The following is an 18,444-nucleotide window of genomic DNA, read 5'->3' as shown; positions in this document are numbered from 1 at the left end:
CCTAAACCATTGAATTCAGCTCTCAAGGTTGGTATTCTCGGCCAAATTAAAACCTCTGAATTCCCATGCGTGGGTGGATACAACACATTCTTGCAGCAAACGACCCTTTAAGACACGGTAACCACATATGCGATACCAGCCTCTAACCCACAACAAAACTCGTTATTCAAAAGTAAATAACTACCGTTGGACAACAACGTGAACGTGGGAACTATTGCAGGAACTGGTGTCTCTTTTAAAACACATGCCAAATTAGGTTTGTCCTGATTACAAGAACCATGCAACTGGATGTGTCTGCAAATAAGTGAGCGGTCAGGCGACTGTGTACATTCTTCACCATTCAGATTCACTTCATTCCCCTCCTTAAGGCATCTGTAAGTGTATGGTAAAGACCATGTCTCATGGAGGAAAGCGCTGCCTAATGGTTCATATCGCCCAATGGCTATATATTTCATACAATTTGTAAATTTATACAACGCAAAAGGTAATGTTATAACACCATGAATAAGCCATGTTGCTGCAGTCACTTCAGCTACCGAAAATGGCAGGGATTCTAATTTTTCAATATGTAACATAGAAAATGTAGCATCTCTCATTGACAACATGCGCTGTTTTTCAGTCAAATTAAACGGGGCAAATAATGATGATACGTTCAAAAAAGTCCATGGCACTCGACCAGACTTAAGAGTCTGTAGTGTCCACGCAAACTGCATCACAGAACGCAATTGATTTTGACCATGATATAACACGGACACTTCATCATGTACAATGTCGACAACAGAAGACACAATATTATTTAAAGTGTAAATTCGGGAAGAAAGCGTGTTAATGCTGTTATCAACCACTGCAAGCACTTTTTCCAAATTAGCTTGATCAATAGCCCTTAGGTGTTTAGCAGCCTCAACCTGGTTAACTTTCCAAATTTCATTGTAAATCGCATACAGCCATCGTTTAGATCTACCTTTAGCCGGGCCTTTTATAAAATCGTTCAAATCCACATTATCATGTAATTGAGACAGATGTAGTTTAACTGCAGCTAAAGTGGAATGCTGTAACCAATTTTGACACAGCTTCCCCACAGAATAAGTCGTGACAGTATAGTCTTCGTCAAAACGTGGATCGGGCCTGAGTTTTGTGAACCCCTCAGCCAAACCCATAAAACGGCGCTGGCAAGAATCAGCACTCTTTTGCCATACCAGCCAACCCTTGGAATCCAAACTGGAAATGTTAAAGGACGAATTGCGTAAAAGAGTTTGCAACTCTTGAATGGAGGAACCAGTGAAATTACCCCAACCTGCATATTCATTTAAATCTGGGATGGTCGGTGTAATTAATTTTTTAGAAGTAGCCAATCCAAAGCATGTTGTCTGGAAAATGGTCGAATTTAAAAACAACATGTGATTCGGGATGAGACATGCACGGTGCAAAGCCTCAGTGCCTTGTACCTGCCAATCTTTGGTACCCCAAACCGATTTAAGGTCAATTGTTCCTTTCCAGAACTCGTAGCCATCTACAGCCAACCTGTCTAAAAAGGACTTCGAATACAGCAATTTTGTATCGGTAAGTCTAACTTTGGAAATGGGCTTTTGTGTCATTTTAAAATAAAATGACTCGGGATTAGACTGATCAAAGTCTGTAAAATATGTATATTTTTTCAGAAATGTATTGGAACTGCCACTGAATGGAGCAGGGCAATGTTCCCATTGTGTATAATTTACAGCAACCCTCCTGGAATTTGTCTTATGTAAAAAATGATTACCATAGTGTTGAAAACAAAACAAATCACCATAATTAATAGAATCTGTATACAGATCTTCAGCATCGAAGGCTGCATAATACTTCAAATCCGAGAATAATGCTTCTACGGCCTGAATATCCCAATCATCAGAACGTATATTTTGTTTAATCACATCTCCCATGTTTACTCTAAGCACATTTGGAACATTAATCACTTCAGTAGGCCCATGTATCTGAAATCTAACCACATCCCACACAATCCCATCAAGGACAGGCCAAGCAGTAATGTTAACTGTATTTAAGTTTCGTTTCAGTCTGTGCGCAGAATGTGTAGAGGAAAGAGGGGCCAATGTTCCATTAAGGTACAGAATTCCTGTTCTCTCTTTAACGTAGTGACCATCAATCAGGCGGAAAAAATAAAACACAAAACCAATTGACATAAAAAGATAGAATGAAAATAGGATCAACCAAATGTATGTCCAAGGCGTAATTAAAAAATGTTTTTTAAACAACGTGGCATATCTTGCTATGTTTGTGGGTTTCTTTGAAGTTTCCGAAACAGAGTCAAAAGAGAATCTGGACTGGCCTGCCAAACAGGTCTGTAAATCAGGCATCGATAAATCCGCAGGATAAGTGTAGTTTAGCTCATCAATGTTAGTATCAGGAATAGTATTTAATAAAGGACTGGATATGGCAGGCATCTCGAGGGACACCTCCTGTTCTGCACCAGATGTAATAGCCAGCACAGAGTGCCTCACCATGGAAGGACAGGATACAGCCGGTGTCATGCTATGAAGAATCGGCCACCCTGTGTGTCTTGACATTGTCAATAGAAATAAATCTGTTTTCTTTACGACCTGGAAGTGGTGGTAAAATGACTATTCTTGTGCCCTTCACTCCAAGGACTCGAACTGGTGCTCGATATGAGGGACCAAACTCTTTCTTGTTATCGATCTTCTCTCGAACCAGTTCTCCAACTTGGGGTAGCCAGCCAACTACCGGGATCTGCAACGCATCATCCAATGTGGAGGGCAAATGTTCCTTTGCAAGACTGTCTCTGGTCTTTTGTAGATTCTGTAAAACATTGCAATGTTCATGTACGTCAAAGGCCCCGGCCTGGGCCTTGTAGTCCGGCCCATCAAGGTCAGGTACATACATCTTGATACCAAAGAGCATTTCGTATGGGGTCCGCCCACCCAGAGACCTTCTAGGGAGATTATTAAGCGCACGCTGCACGCCTATGAGGTGGGCTAGCCAGTTTCTACCTGTCAAAGATTGCTTTAAGTCGCGGTTCATCCGTTCTACTACACTATTGCCCTCGGGCCTGTAGGGACTTGAAAACTTGACTTGGACTCCCAACGAAACCATAGCAGCCTTGTATGCCTTAGAGGCGAAAGCCAGACCCTGGTCCGAATGGAAAGTACCACAGGCAAAAATTCCCACAAAGACACGCAAATCCTTAATGACAGTCCGCGAATCAGCGCTTCGATGCGGCCATACCCATACAAAGCGTGTGCATGAGTCAACTGCTACGAAGATGTATTTAAACGCAGTATCAGAAGAAAAAGGACCGCAGTGATCCAAATAAACGCAACCAAGCGGTTTATTAGAGATGTACAACTGTGTCTGAGGCGGACGCGCAGCAGTAGAAGGCTTAATCTGCTGGCAAATGTCTCATTGAAGAACATATTCACGCGTCTGTTTGTACAGCCCCCGCCACCAGAATCTCTGTTGTAGCTGAGTTACAGTGGCCGAGACGCCCGCATGCGCAGATGCCACACCTTCATGTGCCGCTGTAATCAAAGCAGCTCTGCGATCCGAGTTGGGAACTAAACGCTCGCCAACTTCAGGGATTTTCACATAAGGAACCTTATCGGGACTTAAGTGGTATGTGTATTTAGAAGGGAATCCCGCAGGATATTTACTTCCCTTCTCCGTTGCAGCTACAGCTGCCAAGATGTCATCATCTATTTTGCTTTTGGACCTCGTGACTGCTGCAACTAAGTATTTTGATACCGCTGACTTCGCTGCTTCATCAGCAAGCGAGTTGCCAACAGCGTGGACCCCCACGCGCTGATGACCGAGAGTATGAATCACAAACACGAGTGGCAGCTTCTCTTTAAGTTCCGCCACTCGGACCCAGATCGTTTTATGTTTTATTGTGCTACCTTTGGAGTCACGAAAATCATTCTGAATCCAAAAGAACAAGTTTTCATTGTAAGACTGGACACAGTAGTAAGAATCACTTACGACCAAAGTCGTCACATTAGGATCTGCGTACTCTAATGCAAGCATCAGAGCACGAAGCTCTGCTAATTGTGCGGTGCAGTCTCCAAGCGTCTGCGTGCGCACGACACTGGACTTGAACTCATCGTTCATCATGGCACCGACCACAATGGCGCAAGCGGAAACGTAGGCATGTTTAGAGCCATGCGCAACCTGCGCCGAACCATCAGAGTAAATGATACAATGAAAATCCTCCAACGGCCGCATTGCTAATGGAGCAGGATGAACAAATTCATACTGTAAATACTCCTGTGACCGTAAAGTGGCGTCAAAAATAAACGTGACATCCTGGGACGTCAAGGATGCAGCCCATTGAATCCACCGAGGGTACAAAGCTTTGGAATTAGGTACACTGGCTTTCGTAACCGCCTCTAAGGCAGGACACGGGGTAACAACCAACATGCGCTTTCCTTGTGACAGGGCACGTTCCTTAAGAATTGCCATCTGCACAGCTGTTAAAACTTTCTCCACAGTGGAAAAACGCAATTCAGCCGAAGTGTACAAGTGTGACTTGTAAGCAATAGGTACTGTATCCCCTTCATTAAAAGTCAGGTACATGAAACCCACCGCCCCAGGGATAATTCTTATCACCAGGTTGGTCTGGTTATCACAAGTCTGTAAGTATTCAGAAGCGAGCAAATCAGCCTGCAAAGACTGCAGAATGGCCGAATGCTCAGGCAGCCAGCATGATTTGGAAAAAGATGGTTGTATCAAAGCATACAAAGGCTTGATACGCTGGGCATATTCCGGAATGTAAGTCCTCCCGAAATTCAGAAAGCCCAGAAGAGATTGTAATTTTTTCAGTGTTGTCGGAGAGCACAACTGTGCGCATTTCTCCAGGAAATGGGGTGCTAAACCCTTCCCTTCATGGTTAAGCTCGTAACCTAGAAACAACACTGTGTACTCTGCAATGTGCGACTTTGCAAAGTTAAACTTGTAACCCATGTCAGCAAAGTTACAAATTATGCTATTTACTCGACACAGATGCTCCCAAAGATCGTCGTCTGTGAGATAAATGTCATCCACATACGAACAAGCAACTGGGTCGAAGCTCTCCAAAAGAGAGACTATGCGCGCGGAAAAAACTCCCGGACTGTTCTTGTAGCCCATTGGGAGTCGTTTAAACATTTTTTGCACTCCGGCGCATGTAAAACTGGTCCATTGGGAACTTAGACCATCTAATCTATGCGCATAAAAACCATTGGAAATGTCAAGCGTGGTTTTGAACCTTTTACGCTCAAGACTATTCACTAACGCAGAGCCGTGCGTATTCTGTACTGCACAGTTATGGCAATGCGAGTTCAAATGCCTATAATCCAAAACCAAATGATATGAGCCGTCCGGCTTGTTCACAGTAAAAAGGGGGTTATTCATCGGTGACACACACGTTTCAATTACACCTTGATATTCCAATTGTTCAAGGATAGCTGCGACTGAAGCTTTCGCTTCACGCCGTATGGGATATTGTGGTTGAGGCTGTGGCTGTGACCGTAAAGGAATCTCATGGCTTGGTGACAATTTATCCCAGCCACATTGATTGCGGTACACAGCCGGCGCAAGCGCCAGAGCCCACTCTTCTGCAAAATGCAGCGCCTCCACCCTCGGCACTGTGTGCGCGAAGCTGGGTAGGATTACCTCCTCCCCTCGCGGAGCTGCGAGAACAAAAGGTGGGGGCCAGTCAGCCTCCGAAAGCAAAATGTCATACGTAGACAAGAGATTTTCCCAAAATACCCCTTTTACAGTTCGCTGCATGTCACCTTCAATTAACAGGACAATTTCAAAAAGTCGTTCAGGGGGAGCAACATGCGTATCTGTTGTTTCTATCACAACATAAATGTCAGTCGCTGTCACCTTCAACAGTGGACGGAGGGCCTCTCTCACTATGGTAATCTCTGCTGCGCTTTCTAGCAAGGTCAGAGCCCACGTCAGATTCCGAAGCCGCGTTCTCACTATCTTCGGCATAACGATGCGCGGTCAGGGCAGCGACTTTCTTCGTGGCAAACTGTGGTCTCTTGGGCGTAGAGCCTTCCTGCTGATCTCCACTGGCACGCGGGCGGGGCTGACCACGTCCTTGCTGGCCACCCCGGCCCCTGCCGCCCCCTCCACCACTGGTTGACGGAGCCGATGAGTCCTGAAAGGAACGAGGAGAGCGTTGTTCAGAAGCCTGAAACCTCTCAGGCGATTTAATCATCGCGCGGTCGCGCAAATCATAAACACGATCCGACTGCGCAGGCAATGGAGACGCAGGAGCAGAAACCTGTATTTGTCGTTGTTGTTGTTGCTTACCCTGATTCTGCTTTTTAGGCCAATTTTGTTTCTTGGACTTTTGTTGAACACTAGTTTCCGATGTCTGACCCTGGGGCTGTTTCTTCTCCTTATCAGGAAAAGATTTAACCCCCTTTGCATTGCGGCCCACCATTTTGTAAGCATTCACAATTATCTTTGCTAACTGTCGGGGTCGGTCGGGCTCGGGAACCAACGCTAACGCGTTAGCAACTTGAAAGTTCACTGCATCCCCCTTGACATTCGCAAGGATCACACCGCAAACTACTTCAAAGGAGCCACACAGGCGCATGCCCAATTCAACAGCCGCCTCCGGTCCGTGTTCGTCCTGAACACGTTTAAGGACCCCACCTAGATTGGTCACAGACGGGGAGCCATAGCACCTCGAATAGACCGCTGCAAAAGTTTTTCCCCAGGTTTCACAGTCAGCAAGGTCAGGAGCCAGATCTTTCGGCAAACTCAGTGTAAGAATCCGGTGCTTATCACCTGGACTCATATTGGGAAACACAGCTTCCAGCTGGCCGAATTTCTCAGCAAGCCAGAACGGAAAATCGTCCTTTTCCTGGGGCTTCTTACCCTTCACGGAATTAACCATGACCGGGTTGATTTTCAGACCAGCATGTTCTGCTCGAAGCTGTGCGCCTCTAGGGGCCGCGTCCTGAACATTACGGCCAATGTAATGAACAAGCGCTCTAATCACTCCCACCGCGACTTCATGAAGCTGCCGCAGTTCGGCCACGTTACAAGCGTTACGTCTAGGGTGAGGAGTAAATCCAGCCAAAGCAGGCCAAGGAGTGCCCGGAATGGACAAAGGACCTAACCTCGGAGCGGTCAAAGCGTGCGGTAGGGCGCCACCAAACCAAACTCCATGCTGCCAAGCGTCTATAGGAACCTCCAGTGCTCTGTACGGAGCGTACGCAGCCGGTACAACCGAAGCTGTGTATGTGTGGAACACACCAGTATTAGCGTCCACCGCTGGAAATGTCACCCACGAATAAAGCAATTCGTACGGGTAAGCATGTTCCGCACTCACCACCAGAACCACAGCCAAGCCTTCCACAGGAACCTCATACATCCGCAAATGGTCACGCACCGCAATGCGACTATGCTGCGGGATGTCCACGGCTTGAGCCATGTTAGCACAGGAACTAGAAAAAACAAATTATACTTTGTAGCACAACTGGGTAGTAATTCAAAGAAACCGTTTTAGATAGATTCAAGCTTGAAAAAGACCTATTTCAAAAATAGGTAGGTTTCTCCGACACTGCCGTTTTCCGGAAACGGGAATGAAGGCGTCAAGGTTTGAATGATATACTACTCGAGTGTCATGTTATAAGGCCAACCAACGTATGGGCGCCATGTCGCAGGGTTTCCGTTCTCTCACAGAACTGTGCACAGAGACCTAGAACCTGGGTGAGTCAGGGTGACCCACAACTCACCTATGTTTCAGAAATCCCCTTACCAAGCTAGCTACAGTATCTCATCGGCAGTGAATACTTCCCGATGTCTTAGACAATCCAGAACATGAACTTAGAATACCTCAGGTATCGTGGAACACATGAACACTCTTTCGTTATATTATCATTACAAACCGAAACTGGGAGGCAATGAAAACACGTGCTAGTTTGAAATGTTTATTTTTTCAATGCAGCATTCTCAAACGCAGTATCTTGTATAATACCAACATACATATTATAAAAACCAGAGTCAGCAGCATAGTCACTAATCCATAGTAAGCAAATTGTGATAACATAATATGATGCAAAAATCTATAGAATTCTGTATCACCTATATTTCGCGCACCCTAATTAGCATATTATATTATATCTAAGAAGGTCTCATTTGGGCTTTAGCTGGGCGAACCCATACCTCAAATTCTCAGTAGGAGGAGATCACATCAACAGCTACCAGCTCTCAGCATGTCCAGCATCAAGTGTATTTTCTCATTCCCTGTAACTGTATCTTGAACTCATGTAAAGCCCAAAGTTGGCACAAACATTATTTGTGTTATGACTAACGTAGTGCGAGGATCAGGCCTACAGCAACCTTGTGTTAGAGTGTGCAGTTCTCAGTGTGCAGACAGTTGTACCAAGTGTTCCAGGCACGACTGATACCAGTACAATAATATATTATTCTGAAATAAATCACATCTTTCGTCTAGGTTAAAAGCTGTAATAACAATTAGGTGTTGTGTGCAAACCGAAGCAGAAAGAAAATATGGCGTTTAAACATTTAATAAGCACATGCTAACTTAACACAATCTATGGAAACGTAATAACCATATGACAAAGCAGGCGTAAGGACTGATGCGGTATGTTCAGTATTGGGCATCCCTGAGCATTGCTATAGTTGCATCGCGCCTGCGACGCGACTCTAGAGATGCGCCCCTCTTTCGTCACGAGATGCATGACGCATCTGCCTACCCTTGCGCCAGGGTTTGCCGCATTGTAATTGCGGCGCATCTGCCGTGACGCAAGGTTAGTTTTGAGTTACGCATTTTGTTCTGGTGCACCTCTGGAGGTGTGCAGCCCAGAACTCGTAAGTATGCCCCTAAGTGTCAGATTAGCAATTACCTGTGCATCCCTGCAAAGTGTGAGGCACGCCAGCACCACCCATGGTGCGCCGTATTTTCAATGCGGCACGCCATGGTGCCAAAACGTCACCGAAGCGTTACGCATCGGTGCCGTAAAGGCGGCTCATTGATGGAGTTGCGTTGCAACGATGGCGCAGCTCCTGCAATGCTGCGTCAAGCCGTAAGCCTGCTTCATGCAGGCGCAGGGTTTCAGTGACGCATCATTGTCCTAAATGACTGAGAAGAGGCTCAGGTGCAGTCCTTCCTTTGTAGCCCTCTTTTTGGCTAAAATAGTTGGTTCTTGTTCTTTCTAAATGTTTGATTTGGTTGACAAGGACATCGACAATCAGCAATCATCAATTTTTTCTGTTCTTTCTTTCATGTTGTACGTCAGGTCTGCCCAGGGGCAAGCGGACAGAAACAGCGGATGCAGTGGCTCCAAAGGAGGAGGATGATGCAGGCCAGGGCGGCGAGTGCTCCTTTGCTGGCCCCAGTAAGTTTTCATTTAAATATAGAGGACCTATTGTTGTCCAAGCGTTCCTAATTTAAATTTTTCGAAACAGTGTTTAGATAGGAGCAAAATCAATAATACTACTGTTGCAGGGACAATTCTCCACAAACCGAACTATGGACACCAAAGACCAGAGTAATAATATTTCAGAGTGGCGTGTTTGGCACACTGTATACTATAGTATAAACTTGGTAGTGTCAGCGGCACGGACTCCTCCTTGCAAAAATTACAAAACCTTTCGCTCAGTCACTCTAGCTTGGAGGACCAAAAACCACAGAGTCTATTCAAGTTTAAAAGCTTTATTAAAAAAATTAAAAGTAAACACATATATTAAAATAAAGTTAGCTGGAAAAGGAAAAGTGCTTGGTGCTGAGTTGATGAGTAATGGAACACATGTCTTGTGGTCGAGCCGAGCTTTCACCTGGTTTAGTTGATGTTGCTCTTGTCCGTAGAAGTCCAGCGTCTGTCTGTTCAGAGAAAAAAGATGTGTGTTAAAATTAAGCAAGCATTCATCAATTGTGACAAAAAAGTGCAGCAAGACAACAGCCTTCCCTGGAAGGAGGGACATTTTTACTTTAGACTAGAGTAGACAGTCAATTATTTTTTCTGTTGTTTTCAAATTTCTTCATTCCTAGACCAAATACTAGTGAGTGGTGTAATCTAACAGTCTTAAATATATTTTTTAGGTGGAACAGCTGGTGGCGGGGCCAGCTCGGACGTGATCGTCATCGACTCGGAGTCTGAGGACGACTCTGGGGAGGATGCGACGCAAGTGGACAATCAGACTGTGAGGAAGCAGGCAGCGGTGGCGTGGAGTACAGGTAAGCTGGATCATGGTACTATCTGACTCTTAGATAGCATATGATGTGTATCCAGTGCTGGACCAGTGACAAATTACAATATGGTAATTACAGCAGGCTGGGACCGACAGACAGATAGAGGCAGAGAGAGAGGAAGACAGAAGGAGAGAGAGAGGGAGGGAGCCAGAGGGAGGGTGAGGGAGGGAGACAGAGAGAGAGACAGCGAGGTAGAGGGAGACACAGGGAGACAGAAAGAGGGAGACAGAGAGAGAGATAGAGACATATCGCCTGGGCCTGGTGCAGATGATACGGTTTCTGGTGTGGTTAACGGCTCAGAGGAAAAGTCACTCACTTCTGCCAGATCTCTTTCATATGAAAGAGCACCAAACCAAGGATACAAGTGAGTTGTGGGAAGGGAAATGGTGATTCAAGCGCCCCCCCTTGCCCCTCCATGCGGACGCCCATGATACTGGCCTCAATAGTTTTGTACTGCGCTGGCTAGTTGCTAGTTGTACTGTGACACAACTTCCTGCTGAATCATTTTGTGTTAATCATATTCTTAAAGAGCATTCGTTACAGATTATGTTTTTCTTTCTTCTTATAGTTGGTAATACTAAAACATCAAAACCGAGCAGGAGTATGCGGGCTGTACTTGCCCGGCAACGGAGGCTGGATGCCACTGTTGCGCAATATCGCCGGCTGGTGGAAATGGAGGGGGACGACACGCACTCCAGTGTAACATCTTCTGCATCCTCCTCCGTGACCCCACGTTCTGCCGGTAAGCGCAGTGCTCCAGCCAACCGGAGCCGTGCTGGAAGATGCCACCGCCGAGCAGCAAAGGCTGCACCTCCTCACAGTACTGTAAAGGCTCGCTTGCGCCTTGAACTCCGCAGAGTGTCCAACCTAGAGGCGGAGGTCCAGAGATGGAAGGAGTATCATAATCTGGTGGAGGGCCTCCGTTTAGATCAAGCCATCATCCAGGAGAAGTTTGATGCCCTGGAGGCCAAATTCAACAACCTGCATCCGTAGAGTGTCCCTTGCCCCTTTTTTAGAGACTTTTGGGGGGTGGGAATTGGGAGTTGGGGTTTTTGGGGACTTTTGATGGACTATTTATTTGTTGGGGTTAGGGAGGGTCTTGCGGGAGTTTATTTTTTTAGGGATATAAAAATATACTTTTTCAAACTTTATCTGAGCATAGCTGTTTTTTACTACTTTTGAGCCTGGTGGGTGGTGGTTTTGCAGTAAGTTTGTTTTACGGAACACTGTCATCGTGTTGATTCACGTGTAATTGGCCAAATGTTTTCCAAAGTAAATGCCTGTCACAGAGTTTCCTAAATCAAGAGTCCTAGGAGTTTACTAGTAGTACCACTGTCACTCTCTCGCCTCTCCTCCTAATACTGCATTTTACTACCTCCCATCCAAACGCTTATCTGACCTGTAATTTGTGTTTGTTGAGGGCTGTCTCCACCTGGAATTCACAGTGTCCTAAAGCGTTCTGCAGCAGGGCCCCAACTGGAGTTTCCCGGCGTGGATTTTCTGCAAAGCAAAAGCAACCTGTAATTGGCCAAATGTTTTCCAAAGTCAAATGCCTGTCACAGAGTTTCCTAAAACAAGAGTCCTAGGAGTTTACTAGTAGTACCACTGTCACTCTCTCGCCTCTCCTCCTAATACTGCATTTTACTACCTCCCATCCAAACGCTTATCTTACCTGTAATTTGTGTTTGTTGAGGGCTGTCTCCACCTGGAATTCACAGTGTCCTAAAGCGTTCTGCAGCAGGGCCCCAACTGGAGTTTCCCGGCGTGGATTTTCTGCAAAGCAAAAGCAACCTGTAATTGGCCAAATGTTTTCCAAAGTTAAATGCCTGTCACAGAGTTTCCTAAAACAAGAGTCCTAGGAGTTTACTAGTAGTACCACTGTCACTCTCTCGCCTCTCCTCCTAATACTGCATTTTACTACCTCCCATCCAAACGCTTATCTTACCTGTAATTTGTGTTTGTTGAGGGCTGTCTCCACCTGGAATTCACAGTGTCCTAAAGCGTTCTGCAGCAGGGCCCCAACTGGAGTTTCCCGGCGTGGATTTTCTGCAAAGCAAAAGCAACCTGTAATTGGCCAAATGTTTTCCAAAGTTAAATGCCTGTCACAGAGTTTCCTAAATCAAGAGTCCTAGGAGTTTACTAGTAGTACCACTGTCACTCTCTCGCCTCTCCTCCTAATACTGCATTTTACTACCTCCCATCCAAACGCTTATCTGACCTGTAATTTGTGTTTGTTGAGGGCTGTCTCCACCTGGAATTCACAGTGTCCTAAAGCGTTCTGCAGCAGGGCCCCAACTGGAGTTTCCCGGCGTGGATTTTCTGCAAAGCAAAAGCAACCTGTAATTGGCCAAATGTTTTCCAAAGTTAAATGCCTGTCACAGAGTTTCCTAAAACAAGAGTCCTAGGAGTTTACTAGTGGTACCACTGTCACTCTCTCGCCTCTCCTCCTAATACTGCATTTTACTACCTCCCATCCAAACGCTTATCTTACCTGTAATTTGTGTTTGTTGAGGGCTGTCTCCACCTGGAATTCACAGTGTCCTAAAGCGTTCTGCAGCAGGGCCCCAACTGGAGTTTCCCGGCGTGGATTTTCTGCAAAGCAAAAGCAACCTGTAATTGGCCAAATGTTTTCCAAAGTTAAATGCCTGTCACAGAGTTTCCTAAAACAAGAGTCCTAGGAGTTTACTAGTAGTACCACTGTCACTCTCTCGCCTCTCCTCCTAATACTGCATTTTACTACCTCCCATCCAAACGCTTATCTTACCTGTAATTTGTGTTTGTTGAGGGCTGTCTCCACCTGGAATTCACAGTGTCCTAAAGCGTTCTGCAGCAGGGCCCCAACTGGAGTTTCCCGGCGTGGATTTTCTGCAAAACAAAAGCAACCAGTAATTGGCAAAATGTTTTCCAAAGTTAAATGCCTGTCACAGAGTTTCCTAAATCAAGAGTCCTGGGAGTTTACTAGTAGTACCACTGTCACTCTCTCGCTTCTCCTCCTAATACTCCATTATACTACCTCCCATCCAAACGCTTATCTTACCTGTAATTTGTGTTTGAGTGCTGTCTCCACCTGGAATTCACAGTGTCCTAAAGCGTTCTGCAGCAGGGCCCCAACTGGAGTTTCCCGGCGTGGATTTTCTGCAAAACAAAAGCAACCTGTAATTGGCAAAATGTTTTCCAAAGTTAAATGCCTGTCACAGAGTTTCCTAAATTAAGAGTCCTAGGAGTTTACTAGTAGTACCACTGTCACTCTCTCGCCTCTCCTCCTAATACTGCATTTTACTACCTCCCATCCAAACGCTTATCTGACCTGTAATTTGTGTTTGTTGAGGGCTGTCTCCACCTGGAATTCACAGTGTCCTAAAGCGTTCTGCAGCAGGGCCCCAACTGGAGTTTCCCGGCGTGGATTTTCTGCAAAGCAAAAGCAACCTGTAATTGGCCAAATGTTTTCCAAAGTTAAATGCCTGTCACAGAGTTTCCTAAAACAAGAGTCCTAGGAGTTTACTAGTAGTACCACTGTCACTCTCTCGCCTCTCCTCCTAATACTGCATTTTACTACCTCCCATCCAAACGCTTATCTTACCTGTAATTTGTGTTTGTTGAGGGCTGTCTCCACCTGGAATTCACAGTGTCCTAAAGCGTTCTGCAGCAGGGCCCCAACTGGAGTTTCCCGGAGTGGATTTTCTGCAAAGCAAAAGCAACCTGTAATTGGCCAAATGTTTTCCAAAGTTAAATTACTGTCACAGAGTTTCCTAAAACAAGAGTCCTAGGAGTTTACTAGTAGTACCACTGTCACTCTCTCGCCTCTCCTCCTAATACTGCATTTTACTACCTCCCATCCAAACGCTTATCTTACCTGTAATTTGTGTTTGTTGAGGGCTGTCTCCACCTGGAATTCACAGTGTCCTAAAGCGATCTGCAGCAGGGCCCCAACTGGAGTTTCCCGGCGTGGATTTTCTGCAAAGCAAAAGCAACCTGTAATTGGCCAAATATTTTCCAAAGTTAAATGCCTGTCACAGAGTTTCCTAAATCAAGAGTCCTAGGAGTTTACTAGTAGTACCACTGTCACTCTCTCGCCTCTCCTCCTAATACTGCATTTTACTACCTCCCATCCAAACGCTTATCTTACCTTTAATTTGTGTTTGTTGAGGGCTGTCTCCACCTGGAATTCACAGTGTCCTAAAGCGTTCTGCAGCAGGGCCCCAACTGGAGTTTCCCGGCGTGGATTTTCTGCAAAGCAAAAGCAACCTGTAATTGGCCAAATGTTTTCCAAAGTTAAATGCTTGTCACAGAGTTTCCTAAAACAAGAGTCCTAGGAGTTTACTAGTAGTACCACTGTCACTCTCTCGCCTCTCCTCCTAATACTGCATTTTACTACCTCCCATCCAAACGCTTATCTTACCTGTAACTTGTGTTTGTTGAGGGCTGTCTCCACCTGGAATTCACAGTGTCCTAAAGCGTTCTGCAGGAGGGCCCCAACTGGAGTTTCCCGGCGTGGATTTTCTGCAAAACAAAAGCAACCAGTAATTGGCAAAATGTTTTCCAAAGTTAAATGCCTGTCACAGAGTTTCCTAAATCAAGAGTCCTAGGAGTTTACTAGTAGTACCACTGTCACTCTCTCGCCTCTCCTCCTAATACTCCATTATACTACCTCCCATCCAAACGCTTATCTTACCTGTAATTTGTGTTTGAGTGCTGTCTCCACCTGGAATTCACAGTGTCCTGACGCGTTCTGCAGCAGGGCCCCAACTGGAGTTTCCCGGCGTGGATTTTCTGCAAAACAAAAGCAACCTGTAATTGGCAAAATGTTTTCCAAAGTTAAATGCCTGTCACAGAGTTTCCTAAATTAAGAGTCCTAGGAGTTTACTAGTAGTACCACTGTCACTCTCTCGCCTCTCCTCCTAATACTGCATTTTACTACCTCCCATCCAAACGCTTATCTGACCTGTAATTTGTGTTTGTTGAGGGCTGTCTCCACCTGGAATTCACAGTGTCCTAAAGCGTTCTGCAGCAGGGCCCCAACTGGAGTTTCCCGGTGTGGATTTTCTGCAAAGCAAAAGCAACCTGTAATTGGCCAAATGTTTTCCAAAGTTAAATGCCTGTCACAGAGTTTCCTAAAACAAGAGTCCTAGGAGTTTACTAGTAGTACCACTGTCACTCTCTCGCCTCTCCTCCTAATACTGCATTTTACTACCTCCCATCCAAACGCTTATCTTACCTGTAATTTGTGTTTGTTGAGGGCTGTCTCCACCTGGAATTCACAGTGTCCTAAAGCGTTCTGCAGCAGGGCCCCAACTGGAGTTTCCCGGCGTGGATTTTCTGCAAGGCAAAAGCAATCAACATTCGAAATGTGCCAGCGGGGCTCACAGACCCCAAAACCCTAGAAGCCCCACAGACAGCACCCCTAAGACAGGCAAGTGAGCAATAACGCCTAAACTTTTTCACCTTCCATTTCCTCCTAACCAATTTCATCCCTTAATAGACCTTGCCAGCAATGGCCCAGCCAAGACCCATAAACCCAAGCGCAAACAAGTTTGACACCCCCCAAACAGCCAAAAAGCAAATCCGGGAAAAAAGCCACACTTAGAAAAATGTATTCAAATGAGGACTCACTACTTCCAGTACCTCTTTAGGGGACTCGTCAACGTAAGTTTCTTCATTGTGCGGAATCCAGGCATCAGCATTACGGGAAATGGATAGGGTGAGTCTGGAGGAGGAGGATAGACGACCAGGACTGAGTTCTTGGCAACTAACTTGTGAACCTGATGAATGATGCGGCATCAAAATCAAGACAGTTCTGCTGATGGGCTTGTTCTTTGATTGGGTGATTACAGTTTTGTTGTGAATGGGATCAAGCACTTGGTAAACAAAGAAAGACAGACACACAGGAATAAAAGTGAATAAGGAGTCGGACTAAAAATAAAGTTAATGAATCATTGACTCATTTTCAGAACTCGGTGTCAGGGAAAATGAACTCGTCCTCATACTCTGCAAATTCAGTCGGTAGTACTTGTGGTAACTGAGGAGAACTTTCCTCAGGTAGGTCGGTGTCCTCTTCTTCCTGCGTGCATTCTCGTACTTTGTAATCTGGTGGTATGAAGTGCTGGTTCATCTTTATCATGGTGAGCCGCTCCACATTTGCGGGCAAGAGGCGAGACCTTTTGGAAGTCACAATGCCACCAGCAGAACTAAAAACACGTTCTGAAGACACACTTGCGAGTGGGCAAGACAAGTAATTAATAGCCAGGTTGGTGAGCTCTCGCCATATGTTTCTTTTCCCATGCCAATACGCCAATGGGTCCTCAGTAATATTGACCGCTGTTGAGTCATCCAGGTAGGCCTGCACCATTGAAACAATGTTCTCCCGCATTCCTGTACTTTGCACTTCTGTGTCCTTTCTGGGACAAGCAAACCCTAGCTGACTTAGCCAATCCTCTTCAGACATATCGCCTGTGCCTGGTGCAGATGATACGGTTGCTGGTGTGGTTAACGGCTCAGAGGAAAAGACACTCACTTCTGCCACAGGCACAGAAGTGCTTTTATCCGACGCCTGTTGGCCTGCTGATTCACTAGTACTGTCTTCTCCTACAGTTTCCTTCCTCTCTCTTTCAAAACGAATGGCTGACCGAGCTAGCCAACCTTTGTACTCTGTAACATCTGAAGTTTCAAAAGGAATTAATACTTTTCCTAACAATGGCTTTCTGTAACGTGGATCCAAAATAGTAGCACAAATGTAGTGCTGTTGTTTCTTGATATTTACAAGCCGTTTATTGCTAACTAGGCGTTGTAATAATCTCTGCGCCAACTCATATGCTTCATTCTTTCCCGCATCCTTTAATTCTGAAGACACCACCTTGACTTGGTGCTCGAGCTTCAGCAACAATGGGATAGCTTTGCTCAAAGAACAGTCCTCCCTGCTGACTTCACGCGTGAAGACCTCAAAAGGACGAAGCATGTCTGTCAGGCTTTTAACTAGCTGCCATTGCTCCACCGCTAGCATCATTTCTGTCGTATCACCACCCAGGTTGTAGAAATACTCATTGACTACTGGAAACAGCTCATGCAGACGCTCAAGCATGTAGAAGGTTGAGTTCCAACGTGTTGCCACCTCCTGGATAAGTGCTTTCACTGGCATTCTACGTACATTTTGCTGGCGCCTCAGCTCCTTCCGGGCCTTAAAAGAATGGTTGAAATGTGTGCATATTCTTCTGCAGATGGTCAGTATTTTGTCGACTGCAGGTTCTTTTTTCAAGAACTTTTGCACGACAAGGTTCATACAGTGCGCCAAACACGGCACTCTGAAATAGTCACCGTCCGCCATGGCCTTAACTACATTGCTGCCATTATCAGTAGAAACATAACCAACCTTGCAATTTCTTTTGGGCAGCCATTGCAAGACCTTTTTGTTAAAGTCATGCAAAATGTTGTCTGCAGTATGAGTTTTCTCCATGCCAAACATGGCTAATGTTGCATGTTTACGAGCACCCTTAAAAATGTCGACCAAGTCACCACCTGCATTTATCCGTTTTGCAACCCCTGAAAAAGAGACCCAGTGTGCAGTGATGCACATGTAATCAAGGGCTTGGCAACTGGTCCACATGTCTGTTGTCAGGTGTATAGTGTGAACAGCACTCTTCTGCAAAGCTGCCCCAACCAACTCAAGCACCTCTGTATGTAGTGCTGGAACAGCAACCCTGGCAAAATAGAACCGGCTAGGAACCTTCCATTTAGGGGCCAGTGTTGGCACGAGTTCAAGAAAACCCACACCTTCGACAAACGAAAAAGGGAGAAGGTCCACCGCTAGCATTTTAGCCAGCTTAGTGTTATACAGGCGCACAATTGGGTGGTTGCGTTGAAATGGCCCATCTGAGGAGAACATGTCTGTAATGCTGCGCTGGACAAGTTTAATGGATGATGCTGATGCCTTCTTCGACCCACTTCTGCTCAGTGTTGACATTTTCCGCATTGGTGTGTCTCCCAGACTCTCAGTGTGCCTCCTATGTGTTCCGGAGGGTGTGGTGCTGCCAGGGGTACTGGGTGCGCCCGGATAAATGTCTGACGCTTCTTCTACCTCCCCGTCATCTTCAGATGAAACACCTAGTACGGGTTTATTTTGGCCACTTGCCCTTTGGGATTCCTTTGCCTTGATGTTTGCTAGGTGCGCAAACCATTCTACAGCGTGCCTTCTTTCAAGATGACCTATCTGGCCTCCGGTACCATAG

Source organism: Lissotriton vulgaris, chromosome 3_2, assembly GCF_964263255.1.
Source record: "Lissotriton vulgaris chromosome 3_2, aLisVul1.2, whole genome shotgun sequence".
NCBI lineage: Eukaryota > Metazoa > Chordata > Amphibia > Caudata > Salamandridae > Lissotriton > Lissotriton vulgaris.
The sequence above is the reverse complement of the archived record's forward strand: the minus strand, read 5'-3'. Positions refer to the sequence as shown.